The following is a 6,000-nucleotide window of genomic DNA, read 5'->3' as shown; positions in this document are numbered from 1 at the left end:
AGATTCTGGGAACAGAGTTTTTTTATATTCCTCTGAACCTGTGTCAAGTGTAGCAGCTCTTCCTTCAGCCTCACAAGCCTGATTTTGTATTTGTGCCACACCTGACGGTGCTCAGGGTTTACTCCTGCCTGTGCACTTGGGATCACTCCTGGAGTTACTCGGGGAGCATATGTGGTAACTGGAATCTGACCTGAGTTGGCCTTGTGTGCTGTTGGGCTGTACATATTTTTTCTTTGTTTGTTTTTGGGCCACACCCAGCAATGCTGAGGCTTACTCTTGGCTCTGCATTCAGGAATCACTCTTAGCTGTGTTTGGGGGACCATATAGGATGCTGGGGATTGAACCCAGGTTGGCCATATGCAAGGCAAATGCCCTACCTGCTGTATTATTGCTTTGGCTCCTGTACTGTTGTAGCTTTTTTCAAATAGATTCTAATCAAGTTGAGATTTCCTCTCTCTCTCTCTCTCTCTCTCTCTCTCTCTCTCTCTATATATATATATATATATATATATATATATATATATATATATAGTTTTGTTTTATTCTATTCAGTTTTTTTGGAACACACCAGCAGTGCTCAGGGGTTATTCCTCACTCAGCACTCAGGAGTGATTCCTGATGGTGCTTGAGGCACCATATGGGACCAGGGATTCAAACTGGGATCACTGAAATGCAAGTTAAATATCTTAAACTCTTTACTATCTTTCAGGCTTCTATTCCTATATTTTCTCATGAAATGGCATTGAATTTTGTTAAATGATTTCTTATGCATCAATCAATATGATCATATGATATGTCTTCTTTAGTATATTCATGTGATAGTATATATTAATTTTGTTGTTTGATTTTGGGGCCACACCCATCGATGTTCATTGGTTGCTTTTAGCTCAGTGCTGGGGACTAAACTTCAGAATCCCACATCCAGAGCATGTATGCTAGTTCTTTGAGTTACTTTCCTATCTCATTAGTTGATTTTTGACTCCATTTTTTTTTTTTTTTTTTTTTTTTTTTACTTTTTGGATCACATGTGATGCACAGGGGTTACTCCTGGCTCTGCATTCAGGAATTACTCCTGGCAATCCAATCTGGCGATGCTTAGAGGACCATATGGAATGCTGGGAATCAAACCCGGGTCGACCATGTGCAAGACAAAAAGTGCTACCTACTGTACTACTGCTTCGGCCCCCTATAAAATAATTATATATATATATATATATATCTCAATGCCTTTTGTGATATTTTGTTAAAGATTTTTATATTTGTGTGTACCAAGATACTGGCTTCTAGGGGTTTTTTTTTCCCCCTCTTGTAGTGTTCTTGTCTGGTGTTGGTATCAGAATAATAGAGTCTTAATACAATGAATTGGCAAGTGTTTCTCTCCTTTTTTGTTTTCTGGAAAATGTATGTGGAATTGGTGGTAATTTTCCTTTAAATGTTGGGAAGAATTCTCCCATAAAACCATTTGGCCTGGAGATTTCCTTTTGGGGAGTTTTGAAATTACAAATTTAATTCCATTTATTGTTATGGGGCTATTAAATTCTCACTTGCATGTTGGGGCCTGGTTATGGTGGTTGGTATTTTGCCAGGAGATGGTCCATTTCATCTACATTGTCAAATTTATTTGTGCTGTCTCCTTGTTCTAACAAAGATTGCCTTCTTTTTTTCATGGGTTTTGTGATGAGCCTAAGATCTGTCAGTTTTTACTTTGTAATTTGTTAAGACTTCTCTTTCAACGTGAAAAATATCTACCTGTATAACATTTTATGAACATATAATTTTATGTATCTCTTCTTGGGGGACAGCATCCCAAGTTCTGCTAGTTTGCCCTGGGGCCACTCCCTGTGATTTATTTTTTTCAGCCTACTGGGCCAATTGTTCAATGCAAAGCCCTGAGAATGTGGTACTGGGTGGGCCTTGTGGTCCCAGGGATTAATTACCTTGACTACCCTAGTGGTGCTTTGGGGCCTCCACGGCTGCACTTGGCAGTGTTTAGAGGACCATGTGGTGCTGGGGATCCAACTGGGGTAGGCCATATCAGAGCATGTGTTTAACTTCTATACTATCTCTCCAGTCCCTCTATGCACCTTTAAAATTCTATTTATTATTAATTATTATTATTATTGTGGTGTTTATGCTTTAAAAAATCATTAGCAAAGCTAATTCAGTGAGTGGAGGGGGTGTGCTGGTTCCCCATGGCTTAGGTCTTCATTAATATTACCAGACCATTTGCTTTGCTCCTGGCTTTATAATCACTCCTGATGATCTTATGGAGATTATGGGGACCATGCACCTTATTTCCTGTGTTATCTCTCTGCCCCCTATGTATCTGTTTTTAAATCAGCACTAGAGATTGAACTCAGGGCCCTCTCATGTTCTCTACTGCTTGAGGCTTGAGGCACAGTAGGGCACTAGGGCACTCCCCTTGCATGTGGCTGATCAGAGTTTGTTTCCCAACATTATTCAGTTCAGTTCCTTGAACATGCCAGGAGTGATCCTCAAAAACAAACAAACAAACAAACAAACAAACAAAAGCATTCACACAAAATAAAATAAAATGGAAAATAAATACCTGGGCAGTAGAGAACATGCCTTAGATGTGCAGGGCGCCCTGAGTTCAATCTCTAATGCTGATTTAAAAATAGATATGTAGGGGGCAGAGAGATGACACAGAAAGTAAGGTGCATGGTCCCCATAATCCCCAGCTCAGTTTTATTTTTATTTTATTTTATTTTGTGTGTGTGCTGTTTTTTTTTTTCCTTTTGGAGGTGGGAAGGGTCCACATCCAGCTGTGCTCATGTCTCTGTGGTTGAGGATCACTCCTGGCATGTTCAAGGAACCAAATATAGTGCTGGGAAACAAACTCTGATGAGCCGTATGCAAGCTGAGTGCCCTACTGTACTATCAATCCCCAACCCCATAACTCTTTTTATTATTTATTTATTTGGGTTTCATGGCAACACCTGGTGATACCAAGGGGTTTCTCTTTGCTTTGCACTCAGGAATTACTTTCGGCAGTGCTTGGAAGACTATTTGGGATGCCAGGAATCTAACCAAGATTGGCCACGTGCAAGGCAAGTGCCCTACGTTCTGTACTATCTTTCTGGCCCCATATCTCTTTTGAGAAGAAGCTTTCAAAAGCTTTTTCGCACATTTTAGGAGAGGCCACACACAAGATGGATCTCCCCTGGGTGAGATTTTGGCCTGTATTGAATTTTCATGAGACCAGTGAGTGCAGGGGGTTTGCCGGTTCCCTGTGACTTAGGTCTCCACTAGAATTACCAGAACATTTGCAGTGAAATCTCACACAGAAAAAAAAAAAAACAAAACAAAACCGGAAAGAAGATGTGTCTATTGTGTTTATTTTCATTTGATATGATACTAGGGGATAATGGGCATCCTTTTTTTCCCCCCTGTGTTTTCACACTCTTCAGTGCTTAATTACACAAAGAAAAGAGGAAAGCAGACAGCAAAGATAGAAGAATGGGGAAGGAGGTACTTAGAAGGGGCATCTCCAAGAGCCCCGCCTGCCCCTGCCATATCCCTGCATTCCCACACTCCTCGTCCTAGTAGCAGGACAGCGGATGTATCTCAAACAGGAAACCATTGCAGATAACAGGACCCTGGCCTGGCCTGATTTGCTGGGCAGTCTGACAGCCCTGCTCTTCCCTCGTGCTTGGGACCGTGGTGGCCTCTGTAAATAGCAGCCATGAGGCTCCCCAGGGCAGTGTGCTTGTGGGTCCCCACCAGCCAGGACGCCCCCTGTACTGGTGTGCAGCTCAGGTAGGAGACCTTTGCCTGGAAATGAGTTGCCTGGTCCAAGGCAAGGTTGTGTGTGTGTGTGTGTGTGTGTGTGTGTGTGTGTGTATGTGTGTATTTATGGTTTTGTTTATGGTGTGTTTATGCTGAGAGAAGGCAGAGTTAGGAATGGAGTTAAAGCAGGAGATAGGAATGTTTCCATAGGTCTGGTCATAGAACGGAACCTTCTCTATGATCTGACACCAGAATCCCAGAGATTGAATCCATGATTGGCGGTGGGAATGCATTGAATGGTTGAGAAGGGTTTTGATGCTCAGGCTTGCTAGGTGATTGGGGATATAGCTTCCCAGAGGGCCCTGGAACCATCCTGTTGCTTTGGAGAAGTCTGTGCACAGGGCTGAAAGTTACTTGACTACTTTGGTGTAAAGTCAGAAGATACACACTAGTCTGGCCTCTGTGACAAGGGGCTCAACTTGGTGTTCAGCGGTGGGAATCCCAGATGTGGAAGCTAAGTAGTCAGCCCAAATGGACCACTGCTGCTCCCTTCACTGATGAGTTATCTTTAAAACTTGGATATCAGTGTCCTAGGATGACCGTTTCTGTTAGAGTTGGTCAACTATTGGGCTGAAGTTAGCCAACACTGAATTTAAAAGATGTTTTAAACAGTTGTATGTGCATGACTAGGATTTTGATATCTTTTTCTTCCTTTCTCTCTCTCTCTCTGTGTGTGTGTGTGTGTGCGCGCGCGCGCAGGGGCATACCTAGTAGTGCTCAGGGTTTACTCTCTCCTGGCTTTGTGTTCAGGAATCACTTCTGTCAGTGCTCAGGGGACCATATGAGGCATTATTTGCAGTATTGGAGATAAACCTGGGGTTCAAGGCAAGCTTCTTAACTTCCGTGCTATCTCTCTGGCTTAGTATTTTGATTTGATGAGAAATGCTTTACTTAGTACAAAACAGAGCAGTGCCCCCAACTTTCATAGGTATTTTATTTTATTGACAATTTTGAAAATCTATATGCCAGATAAGAGACTGATGATTTTTATAAAGCAAGAAAAAAAGGAATCTTACACAAAGCAAGACTTATATACCAGTCTTGGTAAAAAGAGAAGGATGCCTGCCATTGTGTACGTATTCTATAGAGCTTCCCTTAGGGAAGCAAGCCTGTAGGTACTGAGGTATCTCTTTCCCAGGGAGAATAGCTTCCTTATACCTCTTGGGGTGTGGTTTTCTACAGGCTTTTCTGGGTCCATTTAATACAGGGTTAAACTGTAGACATTTAGTGAAAATGAATTCCTATTCTCTCCCTCCCCCCCCCCCCCCCCATATGTCACACACAGTGTAGGGCTCACTCCTGGCCCTACACTCAGGGAGCACTCCTGCCGGGGCTCAGTGGATCATGTGGGTGCTGGGATTGAACCTAGATAACCTATGTGCAACCAATCGCCCTACTTGCAGTATAGTCTGTCCTCAGTCCCCCCCTCTTTTTCTTTCTTTGTCTATTTCATTCCCATAACTGATTTGTACTAAAAATTACAAATTTAATCCTTCTCCTTTTCTTCTTCCACCTCTTCCTCCTTTTTTTTTTTTTTTTTTTGGCCTGAAAAGCAGCCTTCTTCTCTGAAGGGGGTTTTCTGCCTCCCGGATACTGTCCAGGAGATAAGAATGTTGTTGTTATAAGGGTCTGGGGGGAGTTGCAGCTTCTTCGTTTATAAAATGAAATTCCTTCTGTAAGAGTTCGGGGAAGAGGCAGATGTCCGAAGGAGGGCCTCCCCTACCCCGACGGCCAGCAGGGCCATTGGAGCTGGACCAGGACCCAGAGACACCCAAGGTAGAGCTGGGCATTGGATGGGGGTGGGGCAGTAGAGGGGCAACAGGGCTGGGGAGAGCAGGAGTTGGGGGAAGGAAGGAATGTGAGGTTCTGGCTTTAGATTTTTTTGTTCTATTTATTTTTCTCAACTTTCTTGGAGGTTCTTCTTGAATGCTGCTTGTGAGATTTCTGTAGCCTGGGAGCAAAGAAAGAACTTAAAAAAAAAAAAACACAGTCACTTCTTGCTAGAGAAGGAATGCCAAGCCAGCTTTTGATACCTGAGATAGTAAAAAATAATCCAACTATAAGACCAATTAGTAGTTCACAGAAGGGGAGGAGTATGAAATGTGGTAATGAAATGTGGAGGATGGAAAGTGGGTAACTGGGGTAAAATTGGTCAGCTTTATTGGGCTGGAGCGATAGCACAGCGGTAAG

The 6,000-nt window shown here is 42.8% G+C and overlaps 1 protein-coding gene across 5 annotated transcripts in view; it reads left to right on the top strand.

Moving 5' to 3' along the window:
* The first annotated feature begins 3,731 nt into the window (after positions 1–3,731).
* COLEC11 (collectin subfamily member 11) overlaps positions 3,732–6,000 on the top strand; it is a 64,752-nt gene continuing 62,483 nt past the window's right edge. For 4 of the 5 annotated variants that reach the window (XM_056126729.1, XM_056126720.1, XM_056126712.1 and 1 more), the window contains exon 1: positions 3,732–3,780. The gene's annotated coding sequence lies outside the window, so the exon portion shown is untranslated. Of the gene's footprint in view, positions 3,781–5,494; positions 5,587–6,000 lie in introns of those variants that run through there. The other variant, XM_056126703.1, reaches the window with a different exon arrangement.

The sequence above is a fragment of the Sorex fumeus genome, unplaced genomic scaffold (genome assembly GCF_029834395.1).
Source record: "Sorex fumeus unplaced genomic scaffold, SorFum_2.1 ptg000006l, whole genome shotgun sequence".
NCBI lineage: Eukaryota > Metazoa > Chordata > Mammalia > Eulipotyphla > Soricidae > Sorex > Sorex fumeus.
The sequence above is the reverse complement of the archived record's forward strand: the minus strand, read 5'-3'. Positions and strand labels throughout refer to the sequence as shown.